This window comes from Saimiri boliviensis, chromosome 13 (assembly GCF_048565385.1).
Source record: "Saimiri boliviensis isolate mSaiBol1 chromosome 13, mSaiBol1.pri, whole genome shotgun sequence".
Lineage (NCBI taxonomy): Eukaryota > Metazoa > Chordata > Mammalia > Primates > Cebidae > Saimiri > Saimiri boliviensis.
The window spans coordinates 65,102,903-65,113,016 of NC_133461.1; the positions used below are offsets into that span (position 1 = coordinate 65,102,903).

Sequence of the window (10,114 nt, forward strand, 5' to 3'; positions counted from 1 at the left end):
AAATATAATAAACAGCAGATTAGGCACCAAAGAAGAAAAAATTAGCAAACTTGAAGACATTGATAAAACAATCTAAAATAAAACACAGAAAGACAATATTGGCAAAAAAAAAAAAAAAGAAAGAAAGAAAAGAACATGAATGAACCATTGGAATATCACTAAAGTTGGGGAGAAGGGGCAGAAAAAATAATTGATGAAATAATGTCCCAAATTTTCAAAACTGGGTGGAAATTATAAATCCACATGTCCAATAAGCTCAAAAAAAAAAAAAACCCTCAAGAAAAAGAGACATGAAGAAAACTACTAAGATACATCATAATCAAATTGCTTATAACCAACGACAAGGAGAAAATCTTACAAGGTGCCAGAAAGGACTCACTGTGTGCAGAGAAAGATAAGAATGACAGCAGACTACTTTTCAAACACATTGAAAGTGAGAAGATAGTAGAACAACAATTTAAAGTTCTGAATGAATTTTTAAAATGTCAACCAACAATTCTATACCCAGAAACAATATTTTCCAAAGTAAAAGTAAAATAAAGAAAATCTCCAGCATAAAAAAGTTGAAAGAATTCATCCCCAAAAGGCCCATGGTACAATAAATAAAGGGAATGATCTCAAATAGAAATCTGCATTTATGCAAAGGATTGAAGAGCACTGGAAAGAGTAATTAAATGGATAAACATAAAATACTTCTTTCTCTCCACTTCCTGGCCCAGCAGGCATTTTCAGGATACCCTAACGCTGAGGAAAAGGGAGGTGGCAAAGGTCATGCTCCCTCTCCTCCAAGTGCCTGGCCAGATGGGAGGGAGTCATAATGTCTGGTAGCTACCATGCTCGGTCAGACTCCACTGAGACAAGTCCCTGCTCCTCACCCTCTTTGGTGACTTCTGCCTCCTTGTCCTTATCCTCTTCCCCATGACCACCACTGTGGTAGCTTCAGCAGTGGTGCTGCTGTCTGGCAGGGTGGCCCAGGCCACCAGCTTGGACAGCCTTGGGGCCCAGTGTGGCCTGTGTTGGTGGTGCCTACTATGTCAGGCAGTGGTGGGGTAGGGTGTCCATTGGCCTGCCCCAGCTCAGCTGTGTGTCCAGGCCCAGTGCTGGTATAAGAGGCAGCAGATTTAGCCTAGGCAGCAACCTCTCCTTGCCCCTCCCCTCTGCAACAGGCTCATCAACTCATGTATGGGCAACAGCCATGACTTCATATGCCCCATCTGCTTTGATATGATTGAAGAGGCATCCATGACAAAATGTGGCCACAGTTTTTGCTACAAGTATATTCATCATAGTTTGGATGACAATAATAGGTTACCAAGTGTAACTATATTGTGGACAATACTAATCATCTGTATCCTAATTTATTGATCAACGAGCTCATTCTCAAACAGAAACAAAGATCTGAAGAAAAAAAGGCTCAAATTGGACCACTCAGTGAGTAGGACCAGTGGCCATAAGTGGCAAATATTTCAATATTTGTGGGGAACTGACCAAGGTAACCTTGATTTGGTCAATGTCGACCTCATGTTGGAGTTACTAGTACAGAAGATGAAACAACTGGAAGCAGAATCACACACAGCCCAACTACAGAGTCTTACAGAATTCCTCAAGATTGCAAGAAGAAATAAGAGAGAGCAACTGGGACAGTTCCAGGAGCTAAGAGTTTTGGAAGAGGATATTAAAAGAGTGGAAAAAATGAGTGACTTACACTCTCCTGTCAGTGAGGATAGCACAGTGCCTCAACTTGAAGCTCCTCCTGCATCATGCAGTAGCATTATGGATTCCACAGAACATAGCCAGCATCCAAATTTCACTGGCAGTTCTTAGACAAGAAACAGCCTTGATATAACAACACATTAGCATCAAAATGAAAATGGCCCACTGCTCATTTTGAAGACCTGGAGCAGTATTACTTTTGTACCAGGATGTCGCATATCTCCGATGAACTGCAAGCCAATTGGATGAATTTCAGAAATACTTGTCCAAGATTATTCAATATAATTTAGTACAAACTTTAGCTACATTGTCAAACCCTAGTGATCTCTATAATGATGCCAGCATAGTCTCTGGTATTGAATTTGACCAGAATTGTGACTATTTTGCAATTGCTGAGGTAACAATGAAGATTAAAGTCTATGAATATGGCACAGTCATCCAGGATGCAGTGGATATTCATTACCCTGTGAATGAAATGACCTCAGTTCCAAAATCAGCTGTATCAGTCAGAGTAGTTACCATAAGAACCCGTTAGCTATCAGTGATTATGAAGGCATTGTTATCCTATGGGATGGATTCACGAGACAAGAGGTCAAAGGTCTGTAACAGGAGCATGAGAAGAGGTGTTGGAGTGTTTCATCTGATGGATCCTAAACTCCTGGGTTTGGGTTCTGATGATGTAGAAGTGAAGCTATGATCTACCAGGGTAGACAACTCAGTGTCAAGCATTGAGACAAAGGCTGATGTGTGCTGTGTTGAATTCAGCCCCTCTTCCAGACGCCATTTGGCTTTTGACTGTTCAGATCACTGTGTCCACCACTGTGATCTTCATGACACTAAGCAGCCAATCGTGGCATTCAAAGGACACAGACAAGCAGTCTCTTATGCAAAGTTTGTGAGTGGTGAGGAAACTGTCTCTGCCTCAACACACACCCAGCTAACACTGTGGAATGTAGGAAATACTGCCTACATTCCCTCAAAGGTCACAGCAATGAAACAAACTTTGTAGGCCTTGCTTCCCATGGAGATTATATAGCCTGCAGAAGTGAGAACAACTGTCTCAACCTGTGCTATAAAGGACTTTCTAAGACTTTGCTCATTTTTAAGTTTGATACAGTCAAAAGTGTTCCGGACGAAGACGGAAAAGAAGATGCAGAGGAATGTGTTAGTTCCGTGTGCTGGAGGGCACGACCAGAGGGAGAGTTCCATGTGCTGACTGCTGCTAACAGCGAGGGCACAATTATGGTGCTAGAATTGGTATGAAGGGTTTACTCAAGTACAATTGTACTTGATCCTACTGAAATACATCTGCAGCTGACAATGAGAGAAGAAACAGAAAATATCATGTGACGTCTCTCCCCAAAGTCATCATAGGTTACCTGGTGAACGCTCCAGCATCAGTGCACTCTCCACAGACATTGCTAGCGTTGGTGTGTTTGTGCTTATCTAATTTCTGTGACAGGGAAACACATTCTTTCAAATAAATAACAAAAAAGTTATTGATCTATGAAAAAATATATATAATACTTTTTTATTTAAATATTTTTAAAAGATAATTTTTACATAAAAATAATATGTAGGTTATAACATAATGCAGAAGTAAAAAATATAATAATGGTAGCTGGGAGGGGAAAAATTGAAGTATTCTGCCCTAAGATTCTTCTACTATACGTGAAGTATAATATCACTAGAAGGTAAGTAGTGATAAGTTTAAGATGTATACATATACCCTAGAGCAACCACTGTAATAACACAGCAAAAAGTTACGGTTACTAAACCAACAAAAAGATAAAATGGAATCTAAGAGACTCAATTAATCCAAAAGAAGGCAGAAAAAGAGGGAAAAGGGAATAAAGAACAGATGGGACAAATAGAAAACAAATAGCAATATGGTAGATTTAAACTCAACTATATCAATAATCACATTAAAATGTAAATGGGCTAAACGTCCCAATTAAAAGTCAGAGACTGTCAGATTGAATAAAAAGAAAGATCCAACTATATGCTACGTACCAGAAACCCACTTTAAACATAAAAAAAAAAAAAAAAAAAACAAAAAACAAATAACAAATAAAGAAACCCATCCAACTGCTTTCTTCGATACACCAAGCTGCTAAGAGCAGCTAGGAAAGAAACAACACAAATGAGCGTATTATTGCTGCTGTAAATTCATCTTTCCTTTTGCACTCCTCATGGCAAATAATCTAAGGCTTCTCCGCACTCAAGCTACCTATGCTATAGCAATGACTTTATTCCCTACTCCACAGGAAAAATAAGCTGTTTACCCTCATACCTGTTATATTTCCACCTCCATCCTCACCCCATTTTTGCCAAATTCAGAGAAACAATAATCATTTCCCTCCTTCAAAAGACAACTCTGAAGAGCAAGAATGGTCTCTGAACTGCCACGGGGACAGGAGGTACGGGTCGTTTCCTCTCCCCTGTGCGGTCTGTCTCTCTGCCTCTGTATTTCCCACCCCATTTACCCAGGCGCTTGATCAGGGAACTTGAGCATTTTCAGACAACCTCCTAGCATCTCATAGATCCACTCTGATCTCTCTAATCCCACTGGCAGGGTGCTTCCAAGCCTCACTTATCTGGTCTCTACCTGACTGGCAAACCCTTCTAGTATTTGATCCTGTTCCTCCAATCCACCCTCCAGTCTGCACCCAGACTGATCCTTTAGAAAGCCAAATGTGAACCTGTCACTCATCCATGCTTCCCACTCCTGCCTTCCCATTGCCTTTGAGATGAAGCTCTGGCTCTTCAGCCAGCCTCATGTGGCCAGTCACCTCATCCCACTCAAGCCTCCCTGCTCCTAGGGGCCACAGTCCTCCTTCAGGTCCTCCACATCTCAGCTCTTTCTCATCTCAAAACACTGGCATATGCTCTGCCCTCAGCCTTGAAAGCAACTCCACCCTCTCTCCTCCTCCCCGTGCCCATCCTCTGGCTTTAGTGGCATGACTTACCCGGCAAACACAGGGGATGTAAGTTTTTTCAAAATTCTCTTCTAGTCAATTTATATCTGACTCCAGCCCTATCATGCCAGGCTGGAGGAAAATTAGATTTCCATCTTTCCTGAGACTTTTACTCTAACCCATCCTCCAAATTTTACAGAATCCCGGGGTCTTATGCCAGGGAGTTCCCAGTGTCCAGTCAGTGTTCCTCAGTCTGCCTCTGTCTGTGATTGCCTGGAGACCCCTGTCCAGTCTTTGTGGTCATGGGACCTGCAGGCTCCGTTGCCTCCTGGAGCTGCCTGAAAACAGGACACTTGGGAAGGTGGAGCAGCTGGGTGGCCAGAGCTCCGCCCTCTGTGTGCACCACCCAGCCAGCCCCTCCGGGGTCCTGCCACCACATGGGGTTGCAGAGACAGATGGCTGCATCGTTCATTCATTCTCTCTCCACAGTCCTGAGACATTGTTTCTCTCGTGCAACTTCTTCCTGTCTCTCCCCCTCCCCTTGGGGACACCTGTAACAACCACTTCCGTGTGTTCTCCTCCCACTGGCAAAGGTCCTGGAAGCTCAGATGCAGAAAGCCTCACTTCCTGCTTCCAGGGGGAAAGGGAAGTGATAACAGAAAGGAAACCACAGCTCAAAATGTATCCTGCCTCATTGCAGAGCCTTCCCCGGCCCCACAGCCTATGCTGATCTGTCTGTTAGGACTCTTCTCCCCTTTCTAATGCTCAGTGTACCCGCATCCACATTCAATGTCTGAGTCAGCCACCACACTGAAGCCCCGTAGGGCCCGGAGCCTCACACAGCACCTGCCACTTTGTGTTTATTAGTACTGGGAGAATAAGTGGACGAAGGCAAGAATCAACAAACAGAAGACTTGCTGGCCCTTTTCTATGCATGGGCAAAACCTATATACTTGGAGAAGCTGTTCTGGGTTTTGACAAACTCTGAAACACCCAGAAAGAAACATGCTTGCTCTTTCTTAAGAAACTGCTGTAAAGCCCAGGCTAGAAAGGAAAAAAGAGTCAGATACGGGTCTTGATTCTGATATAAAAAATTGTGGAAAACCAAAGGAAATGTACCTGTTTTAAAGGATGGGGAGTTTAAAATGCAGGCAAACAGCAGACAGCATGTCGATGTCACTTGTTTTTCTCCAGCTAATGGCATTTAAATGGCTGCGGTGATACAGTGTCTCGACCCAGATGACACACACTTTGTAAAGGGAAATCTGAAGTGTGGGAGCAACCACTGCGCAGTCTTATTGCGTCTCACATCAGAAAACCAACTCTTACCTCCGGTCCAGCACTCACGCTTGGGGGAGCGGTGGTGGCTTTAAAACAGGTACACAAATTCTTTGCTGAACCTCCCTGCAAGATATGGAAACTAATTTCCATGTTCTTGAATTAGGCTGCACTGATTGACTCAATTGTAACAAGGAGGACAAAGTGGAATGAAGGTGTACAATACCATGATGACGTCATGAGAAGGCACAGAGGTGACCGCCCCTTTGCAGAAGCCCTACAGATGAGGAACCGAGGTCTCCAACCACAGCTAGCAAGGACTCAACAGTCACAGACTGAGTCGGAAGTGGATCCTCCAATTCACAGGCAATCCAATGACCTGAGCCCCAGCCTCCACCTTGACTGCAGCTCCATGAGAAATGCTGCACCAGAACCATCACCCAAACCACACTGACTCCCAGCTCTCGGAACTGTGCAAGATCACTAACATCTGTTATTTTAAGCTGTGAAATTTTGGGGGTAATTCTGTACCTCTGACTTAGGCTCTAGTTCTGGCAACCCTTAGGAGGTTCCAGAGAGAGGTACTTACAGCCTAGAAACTTAAAGGTGTAGGTCAAAGTTCCTTATAGTCCGCGTTCTGTAACCTTCGACCTATGGGGTATTTCCCCAAGTGTGGTACACAAGACGATTGTCGATGGTGCAAAGATGAACGTTTATTTTCATAACACTTCTGAATTTTTACTCTGTATTGGAAAAGTGCTGTTTTTTCACTTTGGAGGAATGATGGATTTCTTAGTGTCTAAGGGGAATTTGTGCAGGGAAAGGAATGCTCACTAGTAACTGTAATTTAGGCAATGTACCAATTATTAATCTTCAGAATTTATTAGATAATTAAGCTTCTTTGAGATATTAATCAACATTGCCCTAAATATTTATACTTACAACTAATAAATAAAAAATTATGGATTTAACAAAACAAATTTTCCCAATCAGTAAAAACCTGGATTGCAAACTTAACCCACCACTTTTAGGCATTTAATTAAAATCTCAATTCTAACATATTAATTGCCTTCAATGTTCTAAGACCCTTCAAATGCAAACTGGTCCTATACACACACAAAAAAATAGATTACAAAATTGACTGATACCCTTACTTCCAAAGCAGTTACAACAATGTGGATACCAAGACGTTAATAAGTGTTCCTTTTTGATCCTCTTCTCTTTGTATATTCCAACTGTTACATTCTTTACATTGTCCTAAGATTTCAGTAACTATAAGTTCAGTAATTCCTATTTCTCACCTTTCTGGAATTTCACAAATGTTACCAGACTCCAAAGTAAGAGAATATTTTCTTGATCCCACTGGGACTTGGCAGGTCTCATATGGGTGAATGGTTAATTTTTAATCAGGACATAGTTATACAAACCAAACTGATTCAAACCTGAGCTTGGTCATCAGGATGAGCTTCTTTTTATTACAAAGAAGCTGCACTGGTTATGCCCTGGATCTTCTATGTTCCTGTCTTCCTTAATGACGGTAACTTTGGAGACTTGCTGTCTTCCCCAGGAATGAAATGATCTTTAAGTTTTGTACATGACCTCTCCTTATTTTCCAATAATTATGGTTTATTATTCTGGTCTACTAGCATAATTGGAAGCTTATGGGCATGTATCTTATTAGTATCTCTTTATAATTAGCAGAGTTATCTGGAGGTTTCATCCTTTGCAGAAAAGATGGAGTAAGTCTGGAGTTGGCTCATTCTTCTTTTAAGGACATTTGACCAGTTTGTTATCCAGCAACGCATATTTGACTACTCTTTTTTTTTTTTGAGACGGAGTTCCGCTCTTGTTACCCAGGCTGGAGTGCAATGGCACGATCTCGGCTCACCGCAACCTCCGCCTCCTGGGTTCAGGCAATTATCCTGCCTCAGCCTCCTGAGTAGCTGGGATTACAGGCACGTGCCACCATGCTCAGCTAATTTTTTTGTATTTTTAGTAGAGACGGGGTTTCACCATGTTGACCAGGATGGTCTCAATCTCTTGACCTTGTGATCCACCCACCTCGGCCTCCCAAAGTGCTGGGATTTCGACTACTCTTTAACTGGTTACTGTGTGAGAGCAGTGAGGCTGACCAACAGCTGGGGTGCTTTCCATCTGCCATCCACACGTTCCTGTTCATGACACCGTTCCTTTTTATGCTGAGATTATGTTAGCTGATTCACCAGTTTCAGGTCACTCTTTCCTGCGCATGCTGGTCCGTAACAGTATCTGCTAAATAGACGTGTTTACCAAAGAAACAAGACACCCATACACAGCAGCACTTTCCCAGTACTGAGAGAATAAGGATGAGGCATATTCTAGTAAATTCACTCTTTCTTTAAAGCACTCCATTTTTAATACTTAATATTACCTGTCCTGACATTCTTTTCTTGCCCCTAAATATATCTACAGGCTGTACAGCAAGTAGCAGATTCTGCTTCCGGGGAGGCCTCAGGAAGCTTCCAATCGTGGCGGAAGGCAAAGGGGTAAGGAGGCATCTCACATGGCTGGAGCAGGAGGAAGAGCAGTTGGGGGAGGTGCTACCCTCGTCAAACAACCAAGTCCCCTGAGAACTCATGCATATCACGAGACAGCACCAACGGCACCGTGCTAAACCATTCGCCAAGGATCCAGCCCCATGATCCAATCCCCTCCCACCAGCGCCCCTCCAACACTGGGGATTACAATTCCACATGAGATTTGGTGGGGACCCAGAACCAAATCATATCAACCCTCAACAGTTTATTTTCTTTAGTTGGAGCATGATGTTAGAGACCAGACTCTGGGTCCCCAGGCACATGTGTGAACTGTGATGTTGGAAAAATGCTGTTTCTGATGTTGCGATTGGAATATTTTTTCTAACAGAGTTGTCATTTCTTTTAAAATCATATCTTCACTTTAACTTATCCAAATTGGTATATGATTATATTAGCAGATCTTTCTAATAGCATGAGTCCACCAACCACCAAGATATTCTCTCTAAGACTGATGTGCTATAGAGATATACTTTCCTTTTCAAATATATTTAACATCCAAAAGTGAGACAATGTAAAAATACATTGCAAATCATAGTACAGGCAGTACTGGAATGTGACAAGCAACTTGAGTGTGAACCGTGAATGAGTGAAGCTAAGCAACGCCCACAGAGCAAGCTCTGAACGTGCGTACTGGTCTGGCCACCATCTCGTGCAGCTCGGTGGATTGAGTTCCTGGGTTTGCCACAGCAAAGCATCAGAGGCGCAGGCTGAAAACCACAGAAATGTATTGTCTCAGCTCTAAAGGCTGAAGTCCACAGTCAAGGTGCGAGCAGGGCCTTTGCTCCCTTGAACCCTGTCGGCAGCCCTTTTCCCTGCCTCCTCTGAGCTTCCAGTGTGGCTGCCCGTCCCTGGAGTCCTGGGTTTGCAGTTGCGGCTCTTCAATCTCTGCCTCCATCACCACATAGCCGCCTCCCCTCGCATGTCTGAGCGTTTCTGTGTCTCTTCTCCTTTTGTAGGACACCAGTCACATTGGATGAAGGGCTCACCCTACTTCATCTTAACTAATGACATCCACGCGGCCTTATTTCCAAATAAGGTTGCATTCACAGGCACTGGGGTGATGACTTCAACGCAGCTTTTTAAGGAGCATCATTCAACCCGCAACAACAGGCCTTCAGGAAGCAGAGTTCAGCCGTGGCCCGATGCACATTCTAGGACTGCCCTTCACTCAAGGTCAGCAAGTGCAGAGGCTGCTGGGGTTGGAGGGATGCTTGTCCTGGCTCCATGTGGGCCCCAGGCTCATGCCACAGGCCTCAAGCCCATCTTCAGCCTCTGGGCTGGACCACAGGGGCCACAGCTTTCTCCTTTTCGTCATCAGGACAGAATCTCAACCTGAGGGTGGTCGGCTGATAAGAATGAAAATAGAGTGGAGAGGTCGTTTGGAAGAGGAAAGTTATTTCTAACTTCGAGTTTCCTCACCTATAAAATAAGGGTTTTAGGCTAGTTCAGAGATTTTCCAACTTCACTCTGCAGAGTGACCTCAACATCACGTGCAGGGAGAGTGGAGGCCGAGCTCCGTGAGAATGCTACTTTCTTTTCCTCCTCCATTTGTGCGACTGTCTATACCCAAATCAAGATTGGGTTCTTTGTGCATATTTACCCTCCCTACCTTTTTTTTTTTTTTTTTTT

General features: G+C 43.4%; 1 pseudogene; it reads left to right on the plus strand.

Annotated features, from left to right (window-relative positions):
• The first annotated feature begins 817 nt into the window (after nt 1-817).
• On the plus strand, nt 818-2,976 carry LOC101042962 (E3 ubiquitin-protein ligase COP1 pseudogene; annotated as a pseudogene).
• The last annotated feature ends 7,138 nt before the right edge of the window (nt 2,977-10,114 follow it).